This window comes from Cynocephalus volans, chromosome X (assembly GCF_027409185.1).
Source record: "Cynocephalus volans isolate mCynVol1 chromosome X, mCynVol1.pri, whole genome shotgun sequence".
Lineage (NCBI taxonomy): Eukaryota > Metazoa > Chordata > Mammalia > Dermoptera > Cynocephalidae > Cynocephalus > Cynocephalus volans.
This window is the reverse complement of record NC_084478.1, coordinates 33,540,014-33,552,767: the sequence shown is the minus strand read 5'-3', so window position 1 is coordinate 33,552,767 and position 12,754 is coordinate 33,540,014. Positions and strand designations below refer to the sequence as shown.

Sequence of the window (12,754 nt, the reverse complement as noted above, 5' to 3'; positions counted from 1 at the left end):
TTTTCCTAAATACATTACTTTAAGTCTATGAGGTTCTGCAGACTCAGTGCTAATACTAACAATGGTCTCTGCACATCTTAAACACTGGTAAGAATATAAAATCGGGCATTTCAACACTAGAACAAATTTAAATTGACAGTTACAGAATTGTGGAGTGTTTTTACAATAACCATTTGCTAATTAAATTAGCAGTATGTTTTGCACATATAACTTAACAAATTCCTTATCATTTAAGAAAAAAAAAGAACAGGCTGGGCAACCAGGGACGTTTGCAACATACCTGCTTCTCACAAGACCAACAATGGGCATGCTCCAGGTTGAGTATCAGCAAGCACTGATTTCACGATCATTCTCTGGAGCGAAGCTAGGGAGTCAGCTAATTTTTACAAAAAACAAAAATCCAAACCTGGCTTTTATCAGGGCGCTGAGGAGACAATAAAATACTACAAGATAATAATTGAAAATAGGGGTGAAGACTGGGGAAAGCACAAACATACATAATATGAAAAAAGAAAGAAAAAAAACAGAAAAAATGAAAAAACTTTTAAGAAAATAGTCTATAATTCTATGCTAGCAAATTGGGAGAAAATGTAAATTACAAACAGTAACTCAGTAAGAGAGAATAAACCCAATCACCATGAAATTTTTAAAAAAGGGTTGGGGGGAGTTGCTTAATGTCACCCTTCCAAAAAGTTCTAGGCTTTTCCCAAAGCTATCTGAACTATGCCAGAGCACAGAGGAAGAAAACTTTCTGAGTTCCTTTTACAAAACTAATTTACCATTTAAAACAAAACCTAACGAAAAATGTGACCAAATTACAAACTTAGTTAATTATGAATACCAAGTCAAGTACTTGCAGATGTGATCCATCATGTAAATAAAATAATACACATCCATGTACACACACACAGAGACCTTGACACAATATGGTTATTCTAGAATTCAAGGATGGAGACAAATAATGGCCCAAATTAATAGATCAAAAACAGAAAACCCTGACATACTCAACAGATGCTGAAAAGTTGAAATTCAACATCTATTTTTGATTTAAAACAAACTATTCAGCCAAAATGAAATAGATACAGTGAAAAAATATAATAAATAGGAATGAAGTACTGATATGTTACAACATGGATGACCCTTGAAAACATTATGCTAAGTGAAAGAAGGCAGACACAAAAGACCATATATTATAGAATTCCATTTACATGAAATCTCAAGAGTAAGTGAATCCACACAGACAGAAAGTAGACTAGCAGTTGCTAGGGGCTAAAAGGAGGAGGGAGAGGAGAGTGATTGCTAATGGGTACAGGGTTTCTTTTTGGGGTGATAAAAATGCCCTAAAATCAGTGGTGATAACTGCACAACTCTGAATCTACTAGAAACGACTGAACTGTATATTTTTAAGGAGTGGATTTAATAACAGCTTCATTTCGATAAGGCTGTTTAAAAAATACACAAGTATATGCAATCTTAAACCAGTTCATGTCAGAACATGTGTTTTGGAATATGAGAATGAGGTCAGTATTACTTTATAACAAAAAGACATGTATCAAACCTAAGGTAAAACACTAGAAGTATTCCTCTAAAGTCAAAATTAAGAATGCCCATTAACACCATTAATATTTAAGACTGTATGTCAACTGCTAGCCCATGCAATTAGGTAAGATAATAAAATGCAAGATATAACTATTACTTGATGGTGTTGGTAACACCATGGTCATGGGTTCTGATCCCCATGCCAGCCAGCAGCCAACAAAAACAATAATAATTATGACTTGAAAGAAATTAAACCTATTTACATATATCTAGGAAAGACAAGAGAATCAACTGAAAAAACTAGTTATCAGTATGAACTCATAAAATATGCTGGTACAAGATTAATATACTTGAAGACAAAAGATTTCTTGTGTAAAACTTAAGAATGGAAAGTTCCACCGATAGGCGTAACTGAAAACTACTATGTGGGATTTAAAAAAAAAAAAAAAAAATAGAAACTGATCTTGCTCTTAAATATGTTGGATCATTAATATCAATTCTCCCTTAATTAACCTCTACATTCAATCAAAATCCCAATATACCTTTGCTGTAAATCAATTGATCTTATATATGCAGGCCTGCTTTCAGACTCTATTCAGTTCCACTGGTCACTCTGGCTTTGCACCCACTGTTTTAATAGCTTTACAATAAGCTTTGATATATATATGTGTGTGTGGTGTAAGTCTTCCAATTTTTTTTCATGATCATGGTATCCCCTGCCAGGTAAGTATGCCAATTTTTTTTCATAATTGCCTTTGCCATTCTTGGCCCTGTATATTTCCATACAAATTTGAGAGCTAGTTAGCTAGTTGATCCAAAAAAAAAAAAAAAAAGAGAGAGAGAGAAAGTTTTGTCAGGATTTTGACTGTGATTGCACTGAATATCTATATATATCAACTTAGGAAGAACTGACATCTTTACAATATTGACCCTTCCAATCCATGAAAATCCTATCTCTCTCCATTAATTTATGTCTTGTTTCACTTCTTAGTTTTTACTAAAGGTCTTAGTATGATTGTTGGATATATTTCAAGGTACTGGATGTTCTTTGACCTTATTATACATTATACTAGTTTAAAATTTTGATTTTCAAATTGCTTGTTGTTAGTAGAGAGAAATACAATTGATGTTCCCCAACTATAATGCAATAAAATTAGAAATAAATGGCAGAGAGATAACGGCAAAAAATATTCCATAAATTTTAAAACACAGTTCTACATAATTTAATGGACAATACAAGAATTATGAAAATCACAATATATTTAAAGCTAAATAACAAAAATCAATTCATGTCAAAATCACAGCATCCAGTTATAGTTTAGAGGAAAATTTGTAATTTAAAATATATATACATAGGGCCAGCCCGTGGCTCGCTTGGGAATGTGCGGTGTTGATAACACCAAGGCCAAGGGTTCGGATCCCTATATAAGGATGGCTGGTTAGCTCACTTGGGACAGCGTGGTGCTAACACCACCAAGTCAAGGGTTAAGATCCCCTTACCAGTCATCTTTTAAGGGAAAAAAATAGATGATGATAGATAGATTAGATAGATAGATATTATAAAAATAGAGATTAAATACTAATGAGCTAAGCCTCCAATTAAATGTTTAAAATGTCAGAATAAATGCAAATAAAGCAGAGGGAAAGAAACATTACCCATAGGAGCAGAAACAGAAAGGATCAATAAAAAGAACTATTTGAAAGTCTAATAATATAGGCAAGTTACCGGCAATACTGATCAGAAAAAAGGTACAAATTAATGACATCAGATTTTTTTAAACGTCATCAGGGAAACTAATATATTTGAAAATTCGTATTTTTTTAGAAAATTATTTTGTATAAATGACAAAAAAAACTCAAGAAAAAACAAAAAGATTTATCACCACGATAAAGAAACTATTAATAAATCAAAACCCAAAAATCTGCTCACAAAAAAGACACCAAGTACAGAGCTTCACGGAAGAATTCTAACTTTCAAGAAACAAATCGTCTCTATTAAATAGAACGTCTTCCAAAAAAGGAGGAGGACTATTCCAATTCATCTTATGAGGTTAACATAACCTTGTTATCAAAACAAGGCAAAGACTACATGAAAAAGGAAAAGTACATGGCAATAACAAGGGATGCAAATATCCAGGGAATCCAAAGAAAATTTAAAAAAGAAAGCCTATTAACACACTTCATCACACCAACAGATGCAGCAAAAGCACTAGGAAAATTGACTCCTGTACATGGTAAAAACCCTAAAATGATACATAGAAGAGAACTTAAACTAAAAATATATCTACATCCCCACCAAAAAAACCCCACTACAATATAGTCAATGATAAAACACTAAAAGCACCCCATTAAAGTACCTAGACAAGGATGCCCATTATCAATGCTTCTATTCAACACTTCACTAGAGGTACTAGTCAATACAATAAGACCAGAACAAGAAATAGGAGGCAAAAGGAAATGGAAAAGAATAAACAGCATTATTCACAAACATTACTACTACTTAGAAAACACAAAAGATATAAACTAATATTACCCCCACATCTCACTGAACCCCAAAATGCCACCAATTGTAAGATGCGCTCTTATTTTACACACAACTAAGAAAAAAACACTGTCAATCAAACTGATACCATATTTTCTTATTACCTAGGATCTTGGTTTTTTTTTCTTTCAGCAGTTGGCCAATACAGGGATCCGAACCTGTGACCTTGGTGTTATAAGGCTGCACACTAACCAACGGAGCTAACTGGCCAGCCTAGGATTTTCATTTTAGACTCATCAAGACAATTCTTTCAGACTTACTTAGATTTTTTATCATATCTTCTGCATATATAAAGAAAAATAGAAGCAAAAGAAATTGGTAAGATATTCCTAAAAGTTCACATTCAGGGTCCTACTACTCAAAGCTATTCAGGATCACTTTTCTACTCAAAGCTATTCAATTGTTCCTAACAATATTGTCCCCTGCCAACAAGAGCGTTGGTGATGCAGCATTTCTCTTAAAAAGTTCCATTATTATCTACAGGATTTTCTTTCAAGGCAGACACCCACTTCACAATTTTTTCTGCCTTCAGTTATATTGTTTGGCATGAAATAACAATACAATAATGTACATACTCATTTAAAGTAATGACAAAATAAAGAACCCTGACCAAGTTTGTTCGTGTGCAGCAATAATAACTACATCATGACTATTACCTGGAAAACAGGGATTATATAGGACACCATCAAATGGAGATCTACTTTTATTACACAGATCTCAAAATGTAGGGGGAAAAGTGTACCTCAGAATCTATGAAATATAGTAATATGAGAGTTCAGCAAGGTTATATGATCGATACATGTAAGTCAATAGTGTTCCCCATACATCAGCAATAACCAAATAGAAATTATAACTAAAAGAAAATCCTATTCACAGTGACGACAAAAATTATATGGTATGTAGCAAAAAATCTAACAAAAGTTGTACAACAGCTTTATAAAAAGCAGTAGCACATACCCACATTCAAATCCCAACTCTACCACTTAGCATGTATCTATATAAATCTATATATTTATTCTATAAATTTGCTGCAAATACAAAAAAAATACAATTTTTCATAGAAATTGACAGACTGACCCTAAATTAAGCAAAGGGAGGAAACCAGCTAGAAGAATCCTGAAGAAAACGAACATATATTAAGAAATAATTATAAAGCTATTATTAAATAAGGGCGGTATAGATATAGAAATAGGCAAACACACCAATGAAACCAGAAGAGAAACTAAAAACAGATGTACATATGTGGAAATATGATGTACCTCAGGAGCTACATTACAAATCAGTGGGGAGAAGGGCTGCACTATTTGATAAATCCATATGAAAATGATAAAATTAGATCCCTAAATCACACAATAGAGAAAAAACTCCAGATGAATTAATGACCTAAATATGAAAAAGCACAGTATCATTATGACCCTGGGAAAGGGAAGAATTTCTCGACGACACGAGAAAACACAAGTCATAAATAGGAAAAAAAAAAAAAAAAAACCCTGAGAAAACTGGCTACCGTCACATTAAAAAGTCCTACACAAAAAACATTCCATAAACAAAGCTAAAAGATAAGCCACAGACTAGGAAAAGATATTTTCAGTGTATATAATTGCAAATCATTAATATTCAGAATATAAAAATATCAATAAGCCAGTAAGAAGGCAATAATCCAGTAGAAAAACAGACTATGGATACATACAAGCAATTCATAGAAAACTCAAATGGCCAATAAATATGTGGGGGGGAAAAGTTAACCTCACTAGTAATCTAAAAAATGCAAAATGAAAACAGTGGGATGTAATTTATACCCAAAAGATTAGAAAAAAATTGCAAAATTTAATCTTTTGGCAGTGATCTGGAGAAACAAGCTCATACACAGCTGGTAGGAGTGTCAAATGGAACATAATTTGGCATTTTAGAAATTTCCAGAAAAGTTGACAATGCACAGAGTTCTTCAATGTAGCAATTCTACTTCTACTATGATCCCAAGAGAGAAGAACCCTGTATAAGGACGTTCACAGCAGTATTATTTGAATTTGCAGAAAACTGTGAACGGCCTAATGGTCCTTCCATAAGAAAAGCTAGCTAAACAGCAGGATATTTATATATTGAAATACAAGTAAAATGAATGAACTAGATCAGTAGTTTTCAAACTTCTTCGTCTCAGGATCCCTTTAATGCTCTTAAAAGATTAAGGACCACAAAGAGTGGTCCTTATATTTATCATATTAGAAATTAAAACTGAGACATTTTAAAACACTTATTAATTCAGGGGCTGACTGGTTAGCTCAGTTGGTTAGAGCGCAGTGTTATAAAAACATTTACTAATTCATAAAAAATAATAACCTCACTATATGTAAACATCAATAACATTTATTTAAAAATAGCTATTTTCTAAAACAAAAAAAAATTGAAAAGAGTGGCACTGTTTTACCTTTTTGCAAATCTCTTTAATATCTGGCTTAATAGAGGACAGCTGGGTTCCCATACTGTTTCTGCATTCAATCTATTATGACATCATGTGTCATAGAGCCTCTGTACAGTACTCGCACCGTACAGTGTACAGGAAAAAAATGGGTGAAAAGGACAAACAGTATTATGAAATACGACCCCCTAAAACAATCTTAGAGATACATAGGAATCCATGGAACACACTTTGAGAACCACTGAACTAGATCCACATACAAGTATAACAACTTTGAGAACGGCTTAAGTAAATCCATATATAACATGGATAAATCTCAAAAACGTTTTTAAGTGAAAATAATACATAAGATGACACACAGTATGATACCATTTATGCAAAGTTAAAGTACATAAAGCAATAATTGATATTGCTTTGGTACATACGTGTTAGAACAGTGGTTACTTCTAGTGAAGAAAAGACAGGAATGGGTTGGGGCAGAGGGACCCTTTAACCGGATCCGTGAGATTTTATACCTTTAAACAAAAAAAAGATATGAAGCAAATAGGTAACAAAATATTAAGATATGTTAAATGTGGGTGATATTTTTCAGCAACTTTGAAATATTCATAATTTAAAACTTTGTTAATATATATTTTTTAAAGCCTGATGCTTGTATACTTCAAGTCTACACGGTTTCCTTAAAATATACTTCCCTTTGAGTAAGATACAGTTATAAGATACCTGGATTTTATAAAATGTTACCTGGAAAAATAATTTGACAGGAATAAGAATAGGCTAGCCATGTTACAATCAGATAAGGGATGGAGGTTGGGGTTACTCAGCTCTTCACCTGGACCTGGCAACCTAACAACATAGGCACAACTTAATATATACACCCCTTAGTCAAAAAATACACTGACTGGACCTGATTTTAAATAGCTGAAAATTATTCAACTACATAAAATTATCTGCACCCAATAATTGAGATAATTGTTTTTGAAGATAATGAGCATGTGTCAGATACTGCTCGGGGACAAAGATAAATGAGAACCTGTCTCTGTATTCAGTTTAGAAAAGAAGACAAAAATATAAACGCACATAAAATATAACATTAAATGCTAAATTAAAGCTGTCCACATTGCTCTATGGAACAGAGAAGAATGAGCCTAGAAAAATGACGCTATTAAGAGAAAGAAAGCAAGAAGCACAAGTTGTTTTAGGGGTTCTGGCTTAAAAAAAAAAAAAAAAAAAAGATTTTCAATAAATAATATTGGGCATCGACGATATGCCAGATAAATTTGGTTTCAGCCATGTCAAGACAGTTAAGTCACCCGGGTGGAGATGGTCAGCAAGCAACTGGAAATTCCAGATGAGAACTAGAAGAGAGGGTGGGCACAGTAAGGGACACCGAAGCTACGGTTGAAGAGTTCAGAGAAAAAGGACAGAGGATTGACCTTGAGGGAAATCTCATCACAGAAAACAGAGAAGGTACAGAGAGTTTCTGAAACACAAAATACTTTTACAAGGGATACCCCCATTAACACGCTGTGTAGGGCTGGCCAGTTAGCTTGGTTGGTTACAGTGCAGCGTTGTAACACAAAGGTCAAGGGTTCAGATCCCTGTACTGGCCAGCTGCCAAAACAAACAAACAAACAAAACAAAAAAAACCAAGGTGTACAAGTTTCCCAATGTGGAAAATACTGGATTTAGGAAAAAAGTAGAGTGAAAAGAAATAAAAGTACTGCTGAAAGGAAAGAGAAGACAGATGAGATGAGCAAACCTAGGAATATTTATAAGGAGAGGGAAAGGCACCAGCAGAGTGAGAGGGTGATGATGCAAGAGACAGCATCATTGACAGAGCTCCCTTCCCAAGAAGGCAGGCCAGGGTGAAGGGCACAGGCAGAGCAGCTGGGCTTGAGGGGTCCGCCTGCAGCAAAAGGAAAAGGAAGAAAGCCCAGGCAGAGAGAGGAAAAGTATGAAGTGGAAGGGAAGGAAGCTCAACTCTTTCTATGAGATGGCCACCTATCCTTCTCAGTTAAGTAAAAGATTAGATCATCTCTGCTGAGGGTGAGGGATTTCAAGGACCAGTTGAGAAATTAAAGAGTAAAAAAGAAAGTTGGGAATTGCCAGTGTGCATAAGCACAAATAATACAAAGATTATCAGTGACAATACAAGTCTAAATGGGGCTAGAGAGTAAGCATTTACAAAAAAGCAATGGGGAAAAAAATTTTTTTTAAATCACTTGTGAACATGTTTTTTGAAAAAGGAAATTTGCATCTATCTGAAAAATACACATAAATTAAAAACTAACACCTCGTTTATCCAAGATGGTTGGTAATAAGGTGTTCTACCAGTTTCCCAATTTATCAAGGTCTACCCTTTCAGGCGAAAAGAATTTTATATTTAACCATTTCTGATGGAAACTAAACTATATACTTACCTATCTTCTTAATTATACAACTTGAGTCTAATTTAATCTTAATCTTGAACATCCACTGTTGCTGTACCGTGCAGCAATACAATTCTGTCTTCTTTATAGCTCTTCTATGTTTTTCTCAGCTGTCAAGATATAAAAGCAACTGGTTCTTCCAAGTTTATGTTTATCCTTAAGACCTTAACAACCACAGCCCGCCTTAGCAACTGGCTCCTTGTCAGCCTCATGCAATGTGCACTGTTTCTCAAACTTTTCTAAACCATGGCCCTTTGTGATGAACTTGAGACTCTCTCAAGCCCTCAGGTCCTCTCCTGAACAATGCTCTGAACCTACTGCAGTCTAGAAAAATGGAAAAACTGAAAGTGAATATCTATGCTACCTATAGGTTTATATCATAAAATTCTCGGAAACACGTTCTCCATATGCACATGTTATTAATCAAAACGTGAGCAGGAAGGCTTGGTTTAGCAAACAGCCTCAGTTACTCTCTCAAACAAAACGGTGGTTACTTTCAACAGGCGGAAGAACACGGATTGCAAAAGGCCATCTGAAGGCCACACTGCCTTTTTAATAATCACTCTTCCAACCTACTATCCAAAACTGACTTCTTAAAAAATTAAAACGGGAATTATTAAAGGTTCATTTCTCATTTTCGTCGTTACCCACAGCATTAGTCATGTAATATTCAACAATGGTAAATGAAATGTTAGAAACCCCTCCCTATTTGTTTACTATAGACATTATAATAACGCTTAGCAAAAGGTTACTTGGAGTAAAAATTAGGACGGAAAAAAAGAGTTGCTGCCTAGTAGAGAAGAAATCATTCAAAAAGAAGCAAAATTTGTTTAACTTCTGAACATTCTTGTAAGCGTTCTGATAGTGAAAACACTGATCAATTTACTACTCTCATTATTTTTCAACTTTGAAACTTTTCCTAGTCCGGTGAAAAAGTTTCTAAGTGACCATAAAGCACAGCTCAGGTGTGTCATCACCCTGCTAGTGAGGGCCCTCCTGCTGCCTCTCGCATTGAGTAGAAGCCCCTCCACAAGGCAAGCAAGCTCTTCCTCAATCTATCTTTTCTAGACTCAACTCCCACCACTCCCCTACCTATACGAGCCATTTCAGCCAAAGTGCAAATACTTGCTGTTTTCCGAAGATGCTTCACCCTTGAAATGCCCTTTCCCCACCTCTACCTAACGAAGTCCTACCCACCCTTCAGTAACCTCCTCAAATGCCACCTACTCCATGAACCCTTTCCTGATGCTCCGAATGGAAACCTTGCCTTCCTCTGAAACCCTAATAATTGGTTTTATCTTTCCCGCAGCACTTAGTGTATTTCACCCTGTCTCATCCACCTCTGAACAACGAACTTCTTGCAGCTACCGTCTACAACACAAGAACCTCTTTCATCTTCCTTAGCACCTACACAGTGCATCGCCACACTGGGCTCCGAGCTTACCAGGAAAGTTGGACAGTGTGCAATCCAAAGTACTTCAGGGCATGGAACCCCACCGTAAAACTCCACGAACAAAAATAATCTAAATATCATGACACGTAAATGCACAATAAACACTGCATCACATTATGTCGGCCTTCAATAAAAAAACAAAACAAAAAGCTTTCTACCCTTTCTTATTCCTCAGAAAAAGTAAATACTGCAAACAGATCACTAATAACTTAAATGCAGTTTGACAACAAAGTTGTTCCCACATAAATGACTCTTTCGAAACTGTACTCCTCCTCCTTACGTACTGTGCAATTCGCACGTTTTTCCCTATTGGACGAAAAGAGTGGTGAGAACTTTCCCATCAATGTTTATTTTTGTTTCTTTATTCACATACATGAAGAGGCAACGGTTGGTGGAAAATAACCGCATGGAGGGCACGCTAATAACCACGTATGACTTTACTTCAACAAAAATTAAATTTCCTGGGGTTGCGTTTGCCTTGATGAGTCCAGATGCCAGGGCTGCACCCGACGTCCCTGGGGCGGCTACGTGCGCGGGGAAATGGCGCGGGGCCTCAGGCGCTGAGGGGCGAGGTGGCCCCGACGCCCGCGCGGCGGCGGTGGCCGCCTGCGGCAGCTCAGCTGAAATGCAGCGGAAACAGCAGCCAGTCACGGGGCTGCGGTAGGTAGCGCAGGAAGGTGGCGCTGCCGCCGAGCGCCTGGGGCCCGAGCGCTCATCATGGCGGCGAGGGCAATGGCCGCCGTGGGGAGCGAGCACGCCCCTCCGCGCGCACACGCCGCCGCGCCGGGCCTCCGGGGCCAGTCACCGGCGCAGCGGCCGTCGCCGCCGCCGCTACCGCCCGCTCTCCCACCCCCCCTCACGGGCTGTAGCGGAATTTTCTCCGCAGACACCGCCTTCAAGATGGCGGCTCTCCCTCCCGACAACCCCCTCACTCGTCTCTTGCAGCAGGCGCCGAGCCGCCGCCATCTTGTCCCCCGTCCCTCCCCCCCTCGCCGATATTTACATAGCGAAAATCGGCCCGGCCGGCCTGCGGCCTTCACCTCACGCCTGCAGCCTTCGCCTCCTCACCAGGCCTCGTCCCGGCGCGGTGCCCCGGGTCGGCCGCGGCGCCGACTCGGGTCCCCTCAGCCGCCTCCCGGACAGCCGGGCGACCCTCCCCCAACCCCCGCCCGCTTACGGAGCGCGCCTCCGCCGCCGCTCGGGGCAGCCGGGCTCCTCCCCGGGCCTAACTGCGGCCTCCTCGGGGCCTGCTCGGCGCCGCGCGCCACGCCGCCCGGCCTAGTGCGGGAGGGCGCCGCGCGGGCCGCCGACCAGGCCGGAACCAGGCCGCCGCGCGCGCACTAGGCCCCGCGGCCGCGACGGCAGCCGGGACTCACCGGACGGGCGTGCAGGCGGTCGGCGACGGTGGCGGGTGCTGCAGGCCGGCCTTTCTCTGGAGCACTGGGCCGGGCTCCGGCTGGTGGGGCGGGCGGAGGGAGGGAGGAGGGGCCGAGCTCGGAGCTGACAAAAAGCGGCCCAGCTCCCCGGCACGGGCCCGCCGTCAGCACGTCACGTCACCGCCCGGGAGAGAGACCCAGGAAAATGCGGAAGGGTAGATGGGCCCCCTCCTTCGCCCCGTTGGTCCTCTTGGCGCCCCGGTAGGCACCGCTCACTCCCGGCTACCGGGGAATCCAGTGGCCTCGCTGTGGCGGGGTTTCGCGGCCAGAGTCTCCGTGACAGCGCCCCCCTTCTTTCCACCTCCTCCGCGCTCCCGCCCGCCGCCACCGCCACACACGCGCCGCTGCCGCCGCCTCGGCCCTAAAGCCCGCGCGAGGCCGCGGTCCGTCGACCCCGTGGAGAGGCAGGAGGCCCGGCCGCCCCCCACCATGTCCCGTGGGCCGCGGCCACCCCCCGGGGGCCTGCCCGGAGACCTACCGCCTCTCTGCGCCGGTCCTGACCGAGGCGCCAGCTCGAGTTGTTTGCAGGCCCTCAGACCCCCGCCCGCAGTAAATGTGTTTTCTTGTGTGGCTGGGGAAGAAGATAAATTTAGCAACCCCCGCCGTCCCCTGCTTTCGCTTAAAAAAAAAAAAAAAAAAAAAAAAAAAACTTTGAAATAAAATGAAAATGGTCTTGCCAGTCTAGATGGGTGTGCGGGCATGAGGAGGGGGGAAGAAGGTTTATCCTACAGCACCTACCAAGCCCTTAATTTTTTAAAAAATAAGCGTTCAGTCAGAGAGCCAAACTGATTTTATTAGTTGCGGGGGGTGGGGTAGGGGGAGGAAACGAGGAAAACGGTTACATTTTGAAACTGTTTTCGCACATTGCAATGAACAGGAATTTTAATGGATGTGTTCTCTGTACCTGTGTTTCAGAATTTGGGAGCCTATAAAATG

The 12,754-nt window shown here is 39.9% G+C and overlaps 1 protein-coding gene across 5 annotated transcripts in view; it reads right to left on the bottom strand.

Annotated features, from left to right (window-relative positions):
* The window catches only part of ZFX (zinc finger protein X-linked), a 42,391-nt gene extending 30,029 nt beyond the window's left edge, over positions 1-12,362 (bottom strand). Inside the window, exons 1-3 of one of the 5 annotated variants that reach the window (XM_063084179.1) lie at positions 11,759-12,102; positions 8,921-9,039; positions 6,923-7,012 (exon numbers count right to left, since the gene is read on the bottom strand). The gene's annotated coding sequence lies outside the window, so the exon portion shown is untranslated. Of the gene's footprint in view, positions 1-6,922; positions 7,013-8,920; positions 9,040-11,385; positions 11,444-11,758; positions 12,103-12,296 lie in introns of those variants that run through there. The other 4 variants (XM_063084181.1, XM_063084182.1, XM_063084180.1 and 1 more) reach the window with 4 other exon arrangements.
* Positions 12,363-12,754: the final 392 nt, after the last annotated feature.